Here is a 22,033-nt window from a genome sequence, read left to right on the forward strand (position 1 = left end):
TTTACACAATCTTCGTTAATGTCAATGTTCACACGTATAATTATGTGACCGAATTACTGTTCTTGCAATAGATTGTACTATATACACAAACGAGAGACTCATCCAGAATATTCAATTGCGTGGCTCCAACAGGGCTACACATGATTCAAATTCCGGATTATATATGCCACTATTGGGCTAGCTAGACACTTACTCATGTTCAAGATGTCTGTCATGTTATTATGATTAGGGTAGTCCTTCTTCTATTTTTCCCACACGTTTTGCTTCAGCCAGTGAAGTGAGTATATCACTCGAGTACCGCCAGTTTCTCAACTATCCCTTGTCTCCATGGACACGGGTGGCATGGTGGGACGCTATCGGCTTCTCAAGTTATATTAACAAGGTACGCAGTTAATTCTCTTGGATTCATTGAATTTCTTTTACCTGTGGTTTCTTACTTGATTGACTTTGACACGGAGCCTCGAATAACACGGACTCCCTGTCTTTGCAGAGGGCGATCGCAACCTTTGCACCACCCGCCCCCTTGAAGCTGATTGCCATTCTACATTCGGCTCCCTTACAGCTTGTCATTTACCTGGGTTTCGCACCCATTTACCTGGGTTTCGCACCATGCCATAGGAGGAACCTTGGTCTGCTACCAGCTGACACAAGGTCAGTTTCACATAACGCTGAGCATTTATACAACTTAGTCATTACGACTTTAGGCATTTTCTAGCCATATACAGTTTCACCTACTTAGGTGTCCGCTGTGTTTTATATCTTCCACAGATAGCCTGCACATTTCCTGTTTTTTCATCCTGGAAAGCGAGCCCCTTTAAACGAGGCGCTTTACACACACAGTGTGCACGCGCACCCCATTACCTGCCAGTTTCCTCATTGAGGTCTTTATGTGAGTCTTTTTTCTTTTTTTTTTCTTTTAAACTGTTGTTCACTAGACGTTTTGACCCACTATTGACTATTTTCTGATCTCGAGCCGATTCCCATATATTATACTGCAGTTCCCGGTTACTTTAGCATACGCTTTTTGTGTATTCACCTATCTCTATAGTAAAGAATTTTGCTTGCGATTTTTTTAATACAACTACCACCATATCATGGCTCTATTGTTTACCGTATGAGCCCTCTAGGGGATGTGTATGTCTATAGGTCCTGTATGTAATATTTTCAATCATTACCACCCATTAGTGATACACACTTCCTTCTCCTTTCTTTCTTAGTGCCCTTGTGCTTATCCTTCTCCATCCTTTAGGAGCAAGTTTCCTGTTCTACATGAATACAGACATTACACCGCAGTGCTCAGATACTATCAACCATGTAGGTAAATGCCTTTTCTCATAGCCTGTGCGTCCTTTAACCAACAGTGGAGAGATATATATTTAGATCCGCTTTTAGAGTTGATATGTTGACCTTTCTAGTTTGGGATTATGTTCAGTTATTGCACTATATGCTTGGCTATCTTCTACAATGTACTTTGGTCGACAGGTGCACATTGTTTGTACTGTTTTCAAATGAATGGATTGCCCTTGTTACAATGGATACACTACTTGCGTGACTCACAATATATGATTCACTAGCTAGTTGTAGCTAGATCTAACTATACTTTTTTGATTTCTCTGTTTCATTTATGCTTATATTATACCCAACAACAGTTCCACAAAGGCTTCTGAAGAAGAGGATTGACCTCAAAACGCGTCAGCCTACCACAGTGGAATTTCTGTTATTTGTGATGATGAGACGATGCACTGCTCTTTTCATTGCTTTTGTTTCAATTACTGTTTCTGAATAAATGGGAGCTAATCCTGCCCTCATGTTTTACATCATTATTACCAAAGTTTTTTTGTCCTAATCAGATCAAATTTTAACTGATTATTTCACATACAATGTGCTAAACTACTAACTTTAAGAATTGTACGCCTTGCTGCGTATACCCAGAGTGTGCAGGGGACGGGAGGACTCCAATCTTGGGTCCTCTTTTCTGTTCTCAATAGATTATGGTCTCCCAGTTCCTAATCAACAGAATGATGTATATTATACATTTTAATATAACATTCCCAACAGTTATAGCCTTTTTTCTTAGTGTAATGTGCGTAGCTTGGCAGAAAGCCAGTGCAGACACACACACAGTAGGAGGGGACTTCAACGGAGTGCCAGACCCGATAAGAGATAAATCGCACCCCCGACCTCGAACGACCTCGCTCAGGCGCTGAGCCTCCTACACTTATTCATATCCCTGGAGGTGGTGGACTCCTGGCGGGTCCTTCACCCCACTGAAATAGAGTACTCCTTTTACTCTTATGTCCACCGCACCTTCTCAAGGATTGACCTCCTCCTGGCATCCCCACAAACTCTCGCTTTCGTTGAGGAAGTGTCCATCGGCTCAAGAATCCTATCCGACCACGCCCCAGTGATCATGGAGATCCGCACTCAAAACCCCAAATCTAATTCCCCCTGTAAATGGTCGTTGTATGACCCAATCCTCAATGACATGTCGACAAGAGACAGAATCGCAACCGCGATCAAGAACTTCCTTGAGGAAAATCCAGCCTCCGACACCTCCCCGGCAAATAACTGGGATGCCATGAAGGCAGTAATCAGAGGCATCCTGATTGCACAGGGGTCGGCCTATCACCGGAACAGGCGGCAGATCCGGACGGCTTTGGAAGAAGAACTTAAAGCGGCGGAGGAAACCCATAAGAAAAAAGATTGGTCCCCCAAAACGCAGCGTGCCTTACGCACGGCCAAGAAAAAACTAGAAGCCCACTATGCAGAACAGACTGCGCATCTAATGGCCAAGGTCAAACAATCTTATTACGCAAAGAACAACAAGGCAAACAAAATCCTGGTAGCCAAACTGGCCAAAATAAAACGAACTAACACTATTTCCGGCCTGCGCGACTCTCAGGGAGTCGTCCAATACTCAGAACCTAAAAAACAGCAACTGGCGGTAGCCCACCTGACCCAGGTCATGACAGCTACTCCGCGAGACCAGCTTAAACAAGAAGGATACCTGCAAAGCGCGGCGTTGCCCCAACTTTCCAACTAAGCACAGGAATCCCTGGAGGCACCAATCACAGAGGAAGAGGTCAAAGAAGCCATCAAGTCTCTCAAAACTCGAGCCCAAGGCCCGGACGGATTCTCGACGAGGTACTACAAACTATTCAGACCCCAGCTGATTCCCCCCTTGGTAACACTCTTCAACTCCTTCAGGGAAACAGGGTCAGTGACCCCCTCGATGCAGGAATCAACCACCATTCTCCTGCCCAAGCCAGGGAAAGACCCAAGAGACCTGGCCTCCTACAGACGGAATGCACTACTGAACATAGATGCGAACCTGTATTCCAAAATTCTTGCAAATCGCCTGGGCCACATCCTGCCGGAGATAATCCAGCCGGACCAGGCAGGTTTCATCCTAAACCGGTCAGCAGGGGACAGTATCCAGAAGACCTTAAACCTGGTGGACCGTGCCGCCCGAAACTCCCAAAAACTAGTACTGATGGCCTTGGATGCTACCAAGGCATTTGACAGGGAGGACTGGCCGTTCATGAAACGCACTTTGGGGGCCTTTGGCTTCGGTACAGCATTCCAAACGATGGTTCTGGCCAACTACAAGAACCAAAAACATTTCTGAGGACCAACGGATCCATCTCGGCCCCAATCCCACTGTCCTGTGGAACTAGACAGGGCTGCCCATTTTCACCCCTGCTTTTTGCACTCACCATGGAGCCCTTCGCCCAGAAAATAAGACAAAACACCCATATTAAAGGCCTGCAGGTCGGCCCATCGCAACACAAAATCGCTTTATACACCGATGAAGTCCTGCTTATGATTTCGGAAGCCTGCTCCTCTTTGAAGCATGCCTTAGTGGAGATAATCAGCTACGGTGAGGTGCCCGGCTTTTCAGTCAACTTCGCTAAGTCAACGGCTTTGGGCATTGGCCTCGCCCCGGAGGAACAGGAAATGCTGATCAAGATGAGCCTAATAAAGTGGGAAAAAAGGGCCATCCCCTACTTAGGGGTCTACGTTCCGGCGGACCCAAAAGAGACATACCAGACTAACTTTCCCCGGCTGTTTAAAGAACTAGAGGGAGACCTGAAACGCTGGACGACCCAGGAGATCTCATTAATGGGACGCATAACAGCTTGCAAAATTAACTTTCTTCCTAGCTTTTTTTATGCCTGCTCCTCCCTCGCAGTGGCAATTCCCGCACCAACCTTCGGAGATCTACAGAGGAAAATGTTGAAGTTCATCTGGAGAGGTAAGAAGGCTAGAATCCCTTACAAGACACTATTGGCTGGCTCCAAAATGGGAGGGCTAGGAGTCCCAGACTTACAGGCCTACAGAGTGGCAGCCCAACTGGCACATGTCCTTGCATGGCAAACAATCACAAACCGCCCCAGATGGGTAGAACTGGAACAATCACAGCTGCCCCTACCCCTACGATTTCTGCCACACATCCCGCCCCTCCTCAGAATACACTGGGGAGGCCTCCTTCTGGCTACCAAACACACCCTGAATACCTGGGACTGGGCACTAAAACGGAAGGGCATCCCGAGGGGCCTGAACCCACAATCGCCGATTTTCCCTAACCCAGCTTTCTCACCAGGGTCAAACCCTTGCATCTTCCAACGCTGGATAAACGGTGGCCTTGAGACCCTAGAGCAGCTGTACGAGGGAAATGCACCCTGCACTTTTGAACAATGCAGGGAAAAGTTCCAACTTCAGGAAAAAGACAGATTTACCTATATACAATTGCGTCACTGGTGCTCGCATCCCCAAACCCTACAAGAAGCAACGCGCGTTCTCACCCCTCTTAAACTAACGCTCAAGGATCCCCCCCGATTCGAGGCAGTATATCCACCTTACATAGGTGCTTTTTGGGCGATTTCCTGGCAGAGAGAACCCGCTGCATGGCCCAGTGGGAGGCCGGTTTGGGGCACCCGATAGAGGACCAAACATGGGTGGATATCTGGACCCGAGCACACTCCTCATCCACTTGTGTCACCAATAAGAAATCTGCATCTAAAATGATGCTAAGGTGGTACTACCCCCCTTTTAGGCTTCATCACATGAACCCCAGGGTGGACCACTCTTGCTGGAGAGGATGGGGTAACCCAGGCTCCTTCTTCCACATGTGGTGGGCATGCCTGAAAATCCAGCAATTCTGGAAACTATGCCTGGGAGGTATTGCACAAATCACCGGGGCAGCAGTCCCGCTGGAACCAGGGCCCGTCCTGTTGGGGGTCCCGGTCCCTGTGATTTACCCACACTCCGGGAATAGGGCGAAACTGTTGACCCAATGCCTTCTAGCTGGGAAATCGGTGCTGGCCCGCTGTGGGAAGTCCCCGGACGGCCCTTGTATGGCTCAATGGTGGACAAAACTATGGGAGATACTGATAGCGGAAAAGGTGACAGCAGCAAAGGCGGGGTCCTCCACCGATTCCAGAACATTTGGGGCCCGGTACTAGAATATGCGTTTTCCGCTCTAACCTACAAACCCATCAATGCCCGATGGACCCTAAGAGACCAGGTGGACCCCGGAGGGGACACATAGACTGCGGGGCCACAGAACAGACGGCCCAGAGGCTGGAGGCCTCGGAAGGGGAAGGGTCTGGAGGGAGTCAACACGTCTCTGCTATTGTTTTTGATTTATGCTTGTCAACCTGCCTTGATTTAAAATAAACACATTTAAAAAAAAAAATCAAAAAAACATTAGGTTGAAAAGGTCGTTTTTATAGAAGTACACATCTTGATGGTCTGGCTTCTAAGAATAAGGAAAACATTATTTAGGGGATTTTGTAAGAGTTGTTTAAATGGAAATGTATTTGTGAAAAAAGTGCAAGCAGGTTGAGGCACTAAAAAGGAAAAATGAGGAAAAATTGGCACATTTATAGGGGAATAAATTGAGATAATTAAGGATAGAATCTTTGTTATGACAGGCACACATTCATGCCCACATGCATACATGCACACACACATGCAAGCACATACCCACATGCATACATGCACACATGCATGCAAACACATGCGCACACACACACACATGCACACACATGCACACACACATCCACATGCATACGTGCACACTCATGCACACATGCACATGCATACATGCACACACACACCCATGCACACAAATAGACATGATTTTATGGAAATACAGGCAATCAATAGATTATATATAATGCAGATAAAAACACACATGGGTAGTCAGAAGAAGGAATTCAATATTGTGAAGAGAACACACGCACACGCAGGATGGTTTCGTTTTACATTTAGAGTGCTAGATGAAACAGAATATAAGAGTAGCTGGTCTTTTTAGAAGGAAATAAAGACAATTTTAAAAAATGATCTGCTTGCTCATATTTAGGAGCACTAAAATTCTTGCAGTACGAAAGCAAGTGTGAAAACAGTGGCAGTATTTTACCACATTTTTATGTCAGAGATTATTTGAGCAGGAACAGAGACACTTGGGAAAGCAAGTGGGAGTGAAAGCAAGATCATGGGCAGTAGCGGCTGGTGAGTTTGAAAGCTGGTGGGGCGTAAAGATCCCTGGGGGAATTTTTGGAGTGAGCGCGTGCAGCGCACGAGCCCAGACCACCCAATGGGGGCATGGAGGGGTTCTCCCCCGCAACATTTTTTTAAAAATGGCCTCCAAAATATGCTATTTACTGTCCAAAACCCACCGAAATATGACATAAAAAGCATTAGGTTTTACATACTAATATCCCTTAGCCTTGCAGGGCCTCTTGCCTGCAAGTTTCCTTGGTGAATAACAATGGAGAGATGAACAGTGCAAGAGGGTCGATTCACAATTGATATCAAGCCACACATCACAAGGAGTGCGCAGATATGGCATGGGGCAGATAACAACTTCCCATGTGCCACTAAATGACTGACAGCTGAAATGATGCACTCATACTTGGCCAAGTATGTTGAACGGTACCACCTGGGAGTCGGCCGAGCAGTCTACTGCTGGCAAGTGGGCAAGCAGGGATCTGGTAAAGTCGGTGGGCCTTTGGAAAGGAATAAATAGCGCCATTTGTCTCTGGGCACGCATTATAGAAGGTGTGCATCATCCTGAATGCCCTTCACTACATCAGCAGACATGTAGGGCAAGCGTCCCTAGACCAGAATTTACCCATTCTTAATAAAAAGGGCCTCAGCCTGAAAGGACTCCAGTTCTGGGAAACCCCGGCCACAGCTGCCCATCATCCCATGGGGAACCATGCCCAGGGGCACACAGTAATGGGTCCTTCTACCAGACCCATCTAAAATACCTTCCATGCCTCATCGGCAGGGGTGGACTGACCTATACAGCAATCTGGGGATTTCCTGGTAGGCCTCTGCACCCCAGGCTTCTTTTGTGTGTTACTGGTAACCTATTTTATTTCTAAATGTTCTCATAGAAAAGGGGTTGGACTTGCTGAAAATGTGTAATATGGGGCTTTTGTTCCCAGTCCACTCCAGCTCATCGGTGACCCTGTATAGGCAGAGTAGTGAAGTATTGTGAATAATCCCACAGCCACACTTCGCATGGGAGAGGTGTGATTCCGCGCTTGCATTGCAGGCTGCATTTCACTGCACCAAAGAGCTAATCCCAGTCCCCTCTGATGAAACTGTCATCTTTGGGAGCTCGATTTACTGCACGGTTCCTTTACCTGCCAACATTTGAGGGCGTGCCAGTACCCCTCGGTCATGGACCATGGGTAAAGAAAGGCCCAAGCGGCCCCCGCTGCTGCGTTAACCCCAATCACATTGGACTTCAAGGATGGGGCAACAACAACATACCGTAAAAAGGTGTATGAATTGCTACATACTTGGAGCCTGCCCAGCTGTCACCTCTCGCACCTTATGATCACATGTGAGTAGTGCAAAGCTTCAAAGGGGGTCACGTGCTCGCGCTCATCTGGCCATCTCGCAAAACAACATATATGTGCCACAACGGAAGCAAGGAATACGTGTACAGGGGACGGATATCTGCGGTGGCAGTAGTGCAGTGAAATATGCAATGCCAATCTGCGTCTGCTGACCGTCGCTCTTTTTCTATGCAATTAAATGAATGACAACTACCAAGAAATAGGGCTAATGCCTCGCTTTCACTTTTAGTGCTCAGCTCATGAAAGGTCCCTTTCTACTGAAAAGTGTGTTAAATGTTAATGTCATGGGGTGTAGGGTGATAAGAGCTTTCGAGGTAGGCGCGCGCCCTGGAAGGAAAATAGTGCATAGCTTGTTTTTAGTCAGTGAAGGGTTTCAAAACGAATGCACTTTGACGTTTACGTTTATGGGGTATTTTTTTCACAGAGAGGTGAGTGCTCCAAAACACGAGTCGTATTTACCAAGGCATAAAAGTGGTGGCTATTTCTTAAAAAACACTCGGCATTACACTAATCTACAACTATCACAAAGGGGTCAATCTGCCGCTTGCGCGATATGTCTATGCATGGCAGTGATTGGCCGAAGGAGCCTTGCTGCCGTTTTCTCTCCTCAGGAATAGAGACCAGGAAATGGCTGGTTATTTTTTTGCACTTGTGGTAAATACACTGAAATGGCCTTTAGTCTTTTGGTAAGGGCAAGTGTCCTTTTTTATAAACTAGAGGAGTACTGTCCATTGTCTGTGTACTGATCAAAGAGACTGCTGGACATGCGTCCCAGGTAGTGTGCCCGCCGCCGTGGGACACAAAGTCCCAAGTTGCCTACACGGCCGGCCAACAATCAGCACTGAATGAAGTCTAGGCACTGGCCTACACGTCTTTCAGTGCTGACTGTTGGGGCTGTGTTACACGGCCCAAACAGTCACTCTGGGTAGGGTAGTGGCTAGTAGGTGGGTAGTGGGTACTTACCGCCGGCAAGCTTCACCGAAACAATCCAGAGACAGACTGAAGTGTGAAGGTGGCGAAGGCGCACGCACACACCCTGCCTGCGCCATCATCTGCATAGATACAGTAATGTCATTGGCTGGCAAACAGCCAATTTCATTACTGTATCTATCTTCGGTGCGCTGTTTGCGCACATTTTATACTGGCGGGGCCACCCTTCAAGCACTAATGAAAGGGCTTACGTAGTGTGCGTGGAGCTACGAGCTCCACGGACTCTAGTAGTGAAAACACAGAGTAAAACGGGACGTGCCCCGCTGTGGGAGCTGGGCCGGCCATAGGAGTTAACTTCTGAGACAACACTATTGTTGCCACAGCGCCCCCGTGCTGTTGGCAATGAAATGCAAAGAAGATTCAGAAGTGTTGTGAAGTTCTGAATCTTTTACAGTTTTACTGCTTCTACTTTCTGGGCCCTTTGTTGGGGGGGTTGGGGGGGGCGGCGCCCTGCCACCCTCTGATAGCAGCCGCCACTGGTCATGGGTAAATATACAGTTGACTATCACACATTTTTGCAGGCTGCTGCAAGAGGGTAATAACAAGAAAAACTTGAGGCAGTCAAATTAGTCCAAAAAGAAAGTGTCTAAATATGCCATAGGAAGGGCGATGCTGACAAGCGGATAGGGGCCGGGAACACAGCAGGCAGTGGGTATGTCACAGCCAAATAATCAACGTCAATGGGATCAAGGAGGGAACAGGTTCATGCCGAGAACAGGCTCCAGAGGAAGAGGAAGAGGAAGCTTTCAGAACAGCCAAAGTAGTTTTCAGAATGTGCAGTGATAATCAAGACATGTAGGGAGGGCAGACTAGAAGATTCCCTCCAGAGTGTTGGACATGTGGAATGACAGAGCACATTGTGCGCACATGTAAAAGTCAAGGAGATGCACGAGGTGGACAATTCTCAAGAGGGGGGTAGTTTATCCCCAGTATATAGCTCACGAGCTAGGCAAGGGTTTGCCCAGTATCAGACAGTGTATCAAACGAAGACATTTAGAGTACAACAAGTATAGCAGCTAGAGCGAGTGTAAAATGAATTCACTGCAGGGGCAAGTATAGCGAGCCGCCATGCAGATTCAGCAATGTGCAAACACAGGACAGGAGGTGCCACTATGATAGGAGGAAATCCTTTCACAGGAACACGGGTATGCATGCACCTACAATAGGACAGCTCACAGGACGACTTGATGCATTCAGAATTATTAATTGATCTTAGGCCTCAAGAGGTGCCAACATTTAATGTGGCAGTAGGAGGCGAAATCTTTGCTCTATTGGTAGACGTTGGGACTGCACGTCTTTGAACAAACGAGGAAAGGTGTCAAATAGTGGGAATTATCAGAAGATTGAGGGTTCTTTGGAGCTACAAGTTGAGTTTCTTTTTGATGATGAATCATCAATCTTTATAGGAGAGTGTGCCTGATTTTTGTTATATTTGCAACAGGCACCTGTCAATGGGCCTCATAACACTGAAGGCGGTAAGGGTTAACGGTCACCGGTAATGGTACCGGTGACCGTTAACCCTTACCGCCTTACTACGAGGTCCCTTTGCGGATAGGTACTTTAACGCCTGCTGTTTAGCAGGCGTTAAAAACCAACCCGCAAAGGGACCAGGGTGCTAATTACGGTACCGCAATTTGCGGCACCGTAATTAGCACCTTCCCTATTCCCATAGAGCCCTATGGGGCAAAAATGGGAATGGGGAAGGGCAATGGGGGAAGGGGGAATTACCGCGCCGCCAACCTTGGAATAGGGCGGTAATTCCCCTTTCCACCAAGGCGATGTCGGTATTTTACCGGCATGGACCAAGGTGCTAATAGCACCTTGGTCCTCCGCCTACCGTGTAATGAGGCCCAATGTTTTGAAAAGGGATTGGATGACAAAACTGAACATGATGATTTCATTTATTTCTGATCAAGGGATAGGGTGTTCCACTTTTGGGATGCAGCATTTTAACGCGGATGAATTTATCTTGGCATGCAAATGGCAAGTGGTTCTGCGAGGTGTTTAAATAGAACCAGAGATTTTTTGTATCATGAGATGAGCATTGTGCTAAACATGGCTATTTGGCCTAGTGGAGAAAAAGGTGAGAATATTTGATGAATTCTTGTTAAGACCATAGATACTTATGGATAAGAGGGCAGATAATTCCTCTAGCATAAAAGCAGCCATAGTGTGAAAATGAAAATGCTCAAAGTAAAGGACAAGTAGAACGGACTGTGATGGTTCTCAAGAATAGGTCTATGTTGATTGATGTCACTGATGATGACATATTTAGACAGGACTCAACAGATGATGACGTGGTGTTTCTTTAGGAGCATCATACACTGAAAAGGAAAAGGGAAAATCTTATAGTATGTTGCAATAATGTAGCAGCATAATTGCAGGAAGGCTTGGAGAGAGAGTGCCAAGTGTCCTGGGGACCGTAGGCCCTTATGACATAGGTCTAGGGAAATGAATAGGGGAACAAAATAAAAATACAGGCATGCAAGGGATTGTAAATATGACAAATATGAACTTTTGTGTTATGATTAGATTAATTAGGGGAAGATGAAAATAAATAGTTGACCTTAAACAGCATAGGTGTAAGAAGTTCAAATCAGAAAAGTGATGTCAATTTAGTGAAATAAATAAATACATAAAAAATGAATGAATGAATGATTGTTTGCATGAATGATTGGATATTAAAGAAGCAAGAAGCCTTAATGAATAAAATATCCAGATTTGCAAAATAAAGAGCACAATTGAGGGTGCTGGCTGTAACTGAATAGTGTAGTGTATTTTAATAAAAAAGACAATGTGATTAATGAAGGGCTGATCCAAAGAACATATAAGGGTAAGTAACAAAAACATTATTTGAATGAATATGATGATGTTGGTTTATGTTTTACAGATGAAAATATATTGATATTCATTGTGGATGGGAGGAATGTCTACATGGCCTAGCAGAGTATAGTATTATAATGGGAGAAAACATTATATTGCAACAGCGGTAAGTGCTGGTGGACAAGTAGGGCTAGAAGAGGTAAGTACTGGTTCACACCCAAAGTGTGTGAACACATTGTTGATCTTTATTAGGAGTAAGAGGACCCAGGTGAGTACAGGAGAAAGGCAGTAAGGGATACAGTCTTTTCAAACATGTAGAATTTTCCCAAGATAGGAATTAACAGGTGTGAGTATAGAATAGCATGTATATGCAAGTATGGCCACCTCTGACAACAAGGACACAGAAGACTTCAGATAAAAGTTGGTGTAACTTTTTTTAAATTCTGATAAATGGCAAGATGCCAAAAGGGTAGATTTGGCAAAAGTGTAGGAAATGTTTATAATAGGCAAAACAATATATTTTTTATGTCACGCTAATATACAGTGCTGGGTTCCAAATAAGAGGGGTAGGCTAAATTAGTGTAGGTGGAGCAGCTGGTAGCAAGCAGCGAGCAGCAAAATGTATCAATTATGTCAACAGAATCAAGGTAAGCAAAAGAAGATGACTGCGGTCCTACGCAAGCAGAAGGAAGACATCAGAAGACACAGAGAAGAACATTTAGCAGAGCAGAAAAAAGAAATACAGGACTGAGTGATACACTAATAGCTATTTTAATGTGCACCAATGATCCAGAAAGAGCGAGCCTATAGTTAGGTGGGCTGAGAATGTGAAGAAATGACCACAGTAGATATTTCTGACTAACAGCAAGGAGAAAGGTTCTATGCTAGGGAGAAATCGGACCACCTTGCGAGACTCAAATGTGACTTCCCATCTATTTTTGGTTTTCTACCGAGAGCAAGGACCCACACCAGTGTTGTCTTCTTCAGCTACGGATGCTCCTAGAAGACAGGAGAACCATAGAAGAAGACGTCCATTCTTGAAATGTTTTTAATCTGGTATGTTACCTGTTTGTCGTTTGTTATTGTTGATTCCTTGGTGTGAGAATGTCGACCTTTGGGGAAAAATGTGCCCTTTAAAAGGATATTGTTACTCACCACTCCGAGTAGGCCGAAGATACAGAGATAATGACCTTGGAGATGTTGGTGGTATAAGATTCCAAACTCAGCCTTCCATCCCAGCTCCCCTGAGTACAAGACTCAGGCTTCCTCAAAGAGGGGCTCTTTTCCACAATGTACCTCTCTGCTGTTTTAGTTAGAACAGACAGAGATGTCAATTGAATAAAAGAGCGGGGAGAACACACACCGCCAATACCAATGCTGCAAAAGAATACCAAGATATTAGACATATTAGTGTTGATATTATGCAAGTAATTAGAACAGATGAAATGATGGGACAACTACCTAGATAGATATTGGAGTGGAGTTGAATTTCCCCGGGAATGATCTAAATGAAGAATAACACAAATGAGTGGAATTGAACTAATTCAGTATCAGTTCCCACTATAGCTATAGGATTGATAACCACTGACCTGAAATAAGATAGTAGAGTAAGAGGAGTCCAGGATTCTGAAGACAACGACAGGAGAAAATAACAAACAGGGAAGTCAGTACAGATAAGTAACCCCGAATGGCACGAGGGACGCACTAGTGCCGGGTTGGTGCAGTTCAGGAGGGCGTTCATGTGCACTTAAGAGCAATCACAAGAAAAGTCACTCAATGTCCCAGAATCCAACAGAAGACAATATCCAAGGAAGGCAATAGGTATGTACCTGAGTACACAAGTATAGCTGAGTAGCTGTTGAGATGATCCGGATAGAAGACGGCAATTGAAGAGCAGAGCGGCAGCTGGGAAGAACCGCCAAAGAAGAGAGCCGTATCCAGTAGCGTTCCGAGTCCAACAACCAGATGAGCACGACAGGAATAAAGGATGAGACGAGGCAATCCAAAAGTCAGGCAAAGGGTCAAAACCAGGAGTTCAGATAAGGATTTGTGTAAGGAAACACGAAGAGGAAACGGTACAAAAACCGCGTGTAGCTGGTAACGCTAATTAGCAGCATTGAGCCCCTTGGAAGACGGTGGTTTTATAGTCGTAAGAGGGGCGTGGCTTGCTGTACGTCTTCCACGTACAAGACGTGTCAGGTGACCTGGAGTGCGTCGGCGTTTGTACAGACGCCATGGTAGCTTGTACCTGGACCATAGAGGAGCCTGTAAAGAAGTTGTATTTTGCAAGGATGCCCGCGGGGAAGTCTGAAGTGTAACAGCATCCTCCCCCAAAGACACCGGCAACCCCCTGGCGGAATGGAAGCTCCTCAGAAGAACCGGACAATGCAAATTGGAGAGTGGCTCCCAAGTACGATCCTCAGGCCATACCCCTTCCAATCCACGAGGTAGAACAACGTACCCCTAGACATCCTGCAGTCCAGGATACGCGAGAACTCATATTCCTCCTCACCATCCACCAAGATCGGCGAAGGACGAGTAGGCAGACGGGTCCCAGGGATGAAAGGCTTGATCAAGGAGACGTGAAAGACTGGATGTATGTGCCAAGATCGCGGCAGAGAAAGCTTAACTGCCACAGGATTGATGACATCAGTAATGATATAGGGTCCCACAAATTTGGGCAGAAGCGAGCGTTTGCCTGCAATTCGCAAATTGCGGGACGATAACCACACCTTCATGCCACTGCGATAGACTGGAGCAGGTGATCGATGTACATCGGCATACTTCTTGGCACGATCTTGAGCTTGGAGTAAATGACAGCGTACGTCCCGATGAATCTTATCGAGATCTGTGATGCAATCTCTTGCTGGAGGATTAATGGCCGGTAATACCGGATCAAGTGGAAGTGCCCTAGGATGACCACCATACAGGGCAAAAAAGGGAGAAACTCCGGTTGATGTATGCATAGAGTTGTTATATGCAAATTCTGCATAAGGTAAAGAAGTAAACCAAGACTGTTGGTACTGAAGGCATAAACAGCATAGATACTGTTCGATGGTAGCATTAGTTCTCTCAGTCTGCCCATCCGTTTGAGGATGGTAAGCCAAGGAATACCTGTCTTCAATACCCAAAGAAGCTGTAAGAGCCTTCCAGAATCGTGACGTAAATTGCGTGCCACGATCGGAAACAATAACCGAGGGTAAGCCAAAGAAACGAAACACATTCGTCAAGAACAGTTTAGCCAATTCTGGAGCTGCAGGCAAACCCGAACAAGGTATGAACAATGCATATTTAGTAAAGTAATCAACGATTACCCAAATAGCGTCATAGCCCTGAACGTCAGGAAGTTCCACAATGAAATCCATTGACAGCATCTGCCAAGGTTTGTACGGCACAGGAAGAGGTTGCAACAATCCAACTAGTTTGGCTCTACAAGTTTTACACTGAGTGCATATGGAACAAGTCAAAATGTAATCCTTTACATCACGAACCATGGAAGGCCACCAAGCCCAACGCCGTAAGGTTTCAAGAGTTTTTTGACTTCCTGGATGTGCAGCATTCAAAGAATCGTGAGACCACTGAAAAGCTAATTCTCTAGCTTGACCTGAGGGTATATAGACGCGCCCTTGAATGAATGGCATACCCTGAATGTTTTCCAGATTGAGGTCAGTGATCTCTTTTGGATGTTTTGAAACCCAATCAAGGATGATTGAACGCAAAGAGGGCTGAACCGAACAACCACAAACAACCTTGTTTGGTAGAAGAGGAAGAGCTTCGAGCTGTTGAGACTGACCATCCGCATGTAAGCATGAGAGAGTATCAGCCGGAACTTGGGCTTTAGCAGGACGGTATGTGATAACGAATTGATATTGTGAAAAGAATAAATGCCACCGCGCCTGTCTAGCCGTAAGACATTTCATAGATTTGAAGGCTAACAGACTGTGGTGATCAGAGTATACAGTTACAAGGTGTTTGCCCCCCAAAAGATGATGCCTCCATTCCAAGAATGCGTCTCTGATGGCTAAAAGTTTGCGTTCTGTGATGGAGTAATTCTTTTCGTAAGCTGTCAATTTACGAGAGAAATAGGCAACAGGATGGATCTCTCCCGAATGCGAACAGGTTTGAGACCATACCACCCCAATGGCATAACCTGAAGCATCAGCTTCAACAAAAAAAGGAAGCTCAGGATCAGGATGTTTGAGGACAGGAGCAGAAGTGAATGCTGATTTTAATTGATCAAAGGCTCTCTGAGCTTCTGAAGACCATACAAATGGTACTTTGGCACTTGTCAGAGAGGTAAGTGGTGCAGATATTTCAGAAAAGCCATTGATGAAGCGTCTATAGAAATGTGCAAATCCCAGGAATGATTGTAATGATTTGAGTGAATTGGGCACAGGCCATTCCAGGATCGCACTAATTTTGGATTGACTCATGTGCACACCATTGTTAGTAAGGTCATATCCCAGAAATTCCACCTTTGAGGCATGAAATATGCTCTTTTCGGCTTTAACAAACAATCTATGCTCTCTCAGACGTTGGAGTACTGTCGTGACATGTTTTTCATGGTCTTCCTGGTTTTGAGAGTAAATCAAAATGTCATCCAGGTAGACAACAACAAATTGCTCAAGAATGTCGTAAAACAGATCGTTCATGAAAGCTTGAAAGGTGGCCTGGGCATTACATAACCCAAAAGGCATGACAAGATACTCAAATAGACCGTAACGTGTTTTAAATGCGGTCTTCCATTCGTCCCCCTTTCTCATGCGGACGAGATTGTAAGCTCCTCTGAGATCAAGCTTAGTGATTATTTTGGAAGAACCCAATTGATCAAGAAGGACAGAAATCAGAGGAAGAGGATACTGTTTTTCTATGGTTGCTGCATTCAAAGCACGATAATCAATACAAGGACGTAGATCCCCTTCCTTCTTAGTAACAAAGAAAAGTGGTGATGAAATTGGTGATTTGGAAGGACGAATAAATCCCATGGTCAAAGCCTTGTCTATGTAATCTTTAAGGGCTTCATCTTCTTTGAGAGTGAGGGAGTATACTCTGCCGGATGGTATTTTTACTCCCAGAATTAGGTCTATTGGGCAATCATAAGCTCTATGTGGGGGTAGGGACTCCACCATCCCTTTGTCAAAAACATCTGTGTAATCTGCATATTGAGAAGGTATCACAGAGGTAACGTTTTTAGAGACAGCTCCAATATGCATCGTAGGCGAAACTAGCGCCCTGACTGGACTATCATGTGTAATACAGAGTAATGTAGTACATCGAGTGTTGCACATATTGGAAGGAAACTGAATCTGGGATGTCGACCAGTCGATGGCAGGATTATGAAGTTTCAACCATGGAATGCCCAGAATGACTTTGTAAGCTGGTGCTTTAATAATATCAAATGATATGTCTTCAGTATGGCCTTCATCAGTACTCATATGTAGTGGAACTGTTTGGTGAGTAACCATTCCTGAGACAAGAAGTGAACCATCCACTGCATTCACTGTTTCAGGTATAGTTTTGCGAACCAGTGGTATTCTTGACATGGCGGCAAAACATTGATCAAAATAATTACCTGTTGCACCTGAATCGATCACAGCTGTTGTCTGGAATAAAACACCATGATGTAAGGAAAATGTAACTGGTAGGCGGACTAAATGACTCGGATTCTGTAATGTAGAGTCCAAGGGTGAGTTTCCTGACATAGGGACTCTGTCTACTGTCGGGATTTGGTGTTTCCCGCCTTTCTTTTAGGTTTTTTGGTACACTCAGGTAATAAGTGATCAGAGGCCCCACAATACATGCAGAGATTGTGTGATCGACGATATTCTCGTTGAGCAGGGGTAAGTGGCCCCCTAACCACCCCATTCTGCATGGGTTCAGGCACAGGAGAAGACGAGGCCTCTGCTGAAACCGTGCTGAATAATGCTGTTTTCTTTTCACCGCGTCTTTCGGACTTGCGGGCATCAAACTGAAGGACTAAGTCTAGCAGTTCCCCGAATGCCGCGGGAACTACAGGAACAGTGGAGAGGATGTCCTCTAATTCATCTGAGAGGCCTTGATAGAAGACAGCTGTCTTCTTTTCTTCAGGCCAGTCAGTTTCTGCTGCCAACTGATTGAATCGTGCCAAATAAACCAATAAAGAATTGTTTCCTCGTCGATGTTTTAAAAGTTCCAAATCAGTAGCTTGAGTAGTATAACGTGTATCAAATACTTTACTCATCATAGCAAGAAGGGCATCACAATTGTAAAGAACATGACTATTAGATTCCAACAACGGGTTAGCCCATGCGGCTGCGGTGCCTCCCAAATGAGACAAAACAAAAGCCGCTTTGGTTGTAGATGTGGGAAATGAGGCGGGGCGACACAGAAAATGCAATTTGCATTGATTAATGAAGGTTCGGTATTGTTTAGGGTCGCCTAGGAAGCGTTCAGGAGGAGCTAGAGGGAACTGGGTGGTAAGCATGATCGGGTTTGATTCCTGCTGTGGAGGTGGAAACCCTGAACCTGATGCTGTAGCTCCAGCACCAGCCATCTGTGACGCTGGTGTGGTAACCAAAGACTGAATGGCATCCATGCGTTGGCGCAGTGCTTCTTGTGCATTGGTCAAGTCGGTACGTAGATCCGTGACCATTTACACGATTTGATTCAAAGCATCACTGGCCTCTGTGGACATTTTTAAGGCTGCTAATTCTGTTACTCACCACTCCGAGGAGGCCGAAGATACAGAGATAATGACCTTGGAGATGTTGGTGGTATAAGATTCCAAACTCAGCCTTCCAACCCAGCTCTCCTGAGTACAAGACTCAGGCTTCCTCAAAGAGGGGCTCTTTTCCACAATGTACCTCTCTGCTGTTTTAGTTAGAACAGAGATGTCAATTGAATAAAAGAGCAGGGAGAACACTCACCACCAATACCAATGCTTCAAAAGAATACCAAGATATTAGACAGTGTTGATATTATGCAAGTAATTAGAACAGATGAAATGATGGGACAACTACCTAGATCGATATTGGAGTGGAGTTGAATTTCCCCGGGAATTATCTAAATGAAGAATAACACAAATGAGTGGAATTGAACTAAATCAGTATCGGTTCCCACTATAGCTATAGGATTGATAACCACTGACCTGAAATAAGATAGTAGAGTAAGAGGAGTCCAGGATTCTGAAGACAACTACAGGAAAAAATAACAAACAGGGAAGTTAGTACAGGTAAGTAACCCCGAACGGCACGAGGGACGCACTAGTGCCGGGTTGGTGCAGTTCAGGAGGGCGTTCATGTGCACTTAAGAGCAATCACAAGAAAAGTCACTCAATGTCCCAGAATCCAACAGAAGACAATATCCAAGGAAGGCAATAGGTATGTACCTGAGTACACGAGTATAGCTGAGTAGCTGTTGAGATGATCCGGATAGAAGATGGCAATTGAAGAGCAGAGCGGCAGCTGGGAAGAACCGCCAAAGAAGAGAGCCGTATCCAGTAGCGTTCCGAGTCCAACAACCAGATCAGCACGACAGGAATAAAGGATGAGATGAGGCAATCCAAAAGTCAGGCAAAGGGTCAAAACCAGGAGTTCAGATAAGGATTCGTGTAAGGAAACACAAAGAGGAAACGGTACACAAAAACGCTGGTAACGCTAATTAGCAGCAACGAGCCCCTTGGAAGACGGTGGTTTTATAGTCGTAAGAGGGGCGTGGCTTGCTGTACGTCTTCCACGTACAAGACGTGTCAGGTGACCTGGAGTGCGTCGACGTTTGTACAGACGCCATGGTAGCTTGTACCTGGACCATAGAGGAGCCTGTAAAGAAGTTGTATTTTGCAAGGATGCCCGCGGGGAAGTCTGAAGTGTAACAGATATGGAGTTGTTAAAAAAAGATGCCCATAAGAACGAAGGGCAATGCCAGGCACAGGTGGATGTATTTATTGCACAAATTCAGATCATAAACCAGGTTCCAATATCAGCCAGCATGAATTTAAAAATGAGTAAACATTTGCGAAAAGAAAGATGGGAGCAGCTATTTTGTTATATTACAAATGAATAAAATGTAGTAGAGATTGTTTCGGAGGCAGGAATGTTTGAAGTAAACACACGAGTATCGTTTTAAGGGTTGGGTTTGAAGAGGAAGTACTGATGATGGAGACATATTTACTTTTCAAAGGAAACTCATTCAGTTTTATGTTACAGGTGGACAGGAAAGATCTATACACAAGGTGAATTGGTGGCACCCGAACCTGCGAGCAGAGAGAAAAGATCAAGGGACTCAGCCAGATGCCCAATCACTGCTATTGTATAATCTGAGCGTTTACAAAGTTTTTCCTGCCAAGACTCCCCCATCCTTGTGCTCCCCAGAAGAAGTATTTGAATACCCCCCTACTGACTTTGGATAAATGAAGGCAGAGTCCAAGTACTCTGTAAAATAAAAGAGAGTGGACCACTGGCCTATGCATTCAAAGGGCCCAGGAACTTGCTTTACACGCAGCCTAAAGGACAAAATAAAGTATGGACTAAATGCAGAAAGTATGTGGACTTGGAACAAGTAGAATAAAAGAAATTGGTGGGAGATGTGACAATGAAAGATGAATGGAAAAAGAAGACAAGCACTAAGAATGTGCATGCGGAAGACAATGAGGAACAAGGAAAATGTCGTCGTCATGGGGTGGGAGTAAGGAAAAAGTGTGCAGTAAAATCACACATGGACAATTTATGAAAATGGGCTGGTGGGTTCCCTCAAGAAATTATTTTCTCTCGATTCTCATAGTGACCGTAATTACCTGATGTGTATAGTTAGTTTATAATTAATTGGCTAATGGAGGTGGGATTCAGATAAAAGCAAACAAAGGTATTCTTTAGGGATACATACATGTTTAGACTAGGAGAATACAATATGTTATTGTTGACTTTGTAGAAATGTTTTATAATACTTCCCATGTTGAGACAGATCACCACACTGAGTGGGATGATTAGGACAGGGATCTATAGGTACACTGAACATGGGGGAGGGTAGACATTGGGTGTGGTGGCTCTGTATTGAATAGGTGTCTAAATACAGGCCAGAGGGGAGAGTGTAGATGAGGTGCTAGACCCCACCCCCTTCAAACTGAATGCAGATAACTTGTCAGGATGATCAATAGTCCCAGTATTGAAAACATCAGAATGGTAGTGCTTTTTACGCCAAAAAGCACATTTTAGGGTGAGATATATTTTTTAGGGTCAGAATGCCTCATGCAGTTGAGGGTATCTCAGGTATTACACATATATCAAGAATATCAAAAATCTAGTCTGAAAACCAAATAGGAAAAAGTTATGCAAACAAGACGAAATAATAAACTCATTATTTGGTAACTGCAGAGTATTCAGGCCAAGGCTCAAGTATTTTCTAAAATGGATGCCAGAAAACAAGATGGTGTCTAAAGCCCCTAATCATGCAGTATGATGAGTAATTCTTTGGCAGCAGTTCAGTAGCAGTTCACTGCAGCTGGTATATATATTTAGAATTTCTTAGCAGGAAAGCATGGTATAGCCTGCCAAAAAGACTCCAGTGATCTGATGAGGACTGCTGTGTTCCAAAAATCAAATGATTTATAATGAGTGTTCAGCTGAATCTTAACACAAGCTATCAGATTGACTGTCCATCAAACCATGTGTGGCAAATTAGGTCATGTGGACTTGGTGAGCGGCAGTTAAAACGGCCAATCACAAGCCAGGAGGGGTTTGTTTTTAGTTGTAGGAACCAATCAAAATGTACTGTGCAATAAAATGTAATGTTGCACCAGCCGTAAAAAAGTATAAAAGGCGGTGATTTTGGGAGATTGCTGGTGTCCTGTGATGCATTAAAGATTATTTTGAAACATAGTCTGGGCGTCGGTCTCCCTATGGCTGGTCTCCAGTACCTCAGTCCACTGATGCCAAAGGTTATGGAGGATGCAGGGCCCTACTGCTTCAGCTCGCTTGTGTTCTTATGCAGAAGGGATGTTGAAAACCGTGTGACCCCTCTTTAAATGTGTACCTACATCATATAGCTCTCAAAGGTGTGAGAGCCTGAATAAGGAACTACCTGTAGACAAACACAAGAGCAGCTACAGCGTAAGCCACCTGAGGTTCTCTATCATTTTCCATGATTCAAATGCCACCTGCATGTCATTGTTTAAATAAAGTGTCCATACCTATCTAAAGGAGGGGCAAGGTAGAAGCCACAATATGGGTGACACTAAATGGTGGGTTGCACTTCCTCACAACTACTTAGATTTTTATCAAGTTTGTTTTACGCTCACCTGGTATCCACGGGGGTGCCACACGACACTGGATGGAAGTCTAAGCGCTATCCCGGACCCCTCTCTGCTTGGT

At 44.9% G+C, this 22,033-nt stretch overlaps 1 long non-coding RNA gene across 5 annotated transcripts; it reads left to right on the forward strand.

Moving 5' to 3' along the window:
* The first annotated feature begins 272 nt into the window (after positions 1-272).
* LOC138521487 (uncharacterized) lies at positions 273-21,541 on the forward strand. Of its 5 annotated transcripts, XR_011283060.1 has the most exons (5): positions 273-382; positions 491-651; positions 769-889; positions 1,218-1,318; positions 19,874-21,541. It is a non-coding gene; the product is annotated as an uncharacterized lncRNA (long non-coding RNA). The 5 variants fall into 5 exon arrangements; XR_011283057.1 differs by lacking the exons at positions 491-651; positions 769-889; XR_011283056.1 differs by lacking the exons at positions 491-651; positions 769-889 and having other exon boundaries at positions 1,218-1,314.
* Positions 21,542-22,033: the final 492 nt, after the last annotated feature.

This window comes from Ambystoma mexicanum, chromosome 13, assembly GCF_040938575.1.
Source record: "Ambystoma mexicanum isolate Mex_15411 chromosome 13, UKY_AmexF1_1, whole genome shotgun sequence".
In the NCBI taxonomy this organism is placed as follows: domain Eukaryota; kingdom Metazoa; phylum Chordata; class Amphibia; order Caudata; family Ambystomatidae; genus Ambystoma; species Ambystoma mexicanum.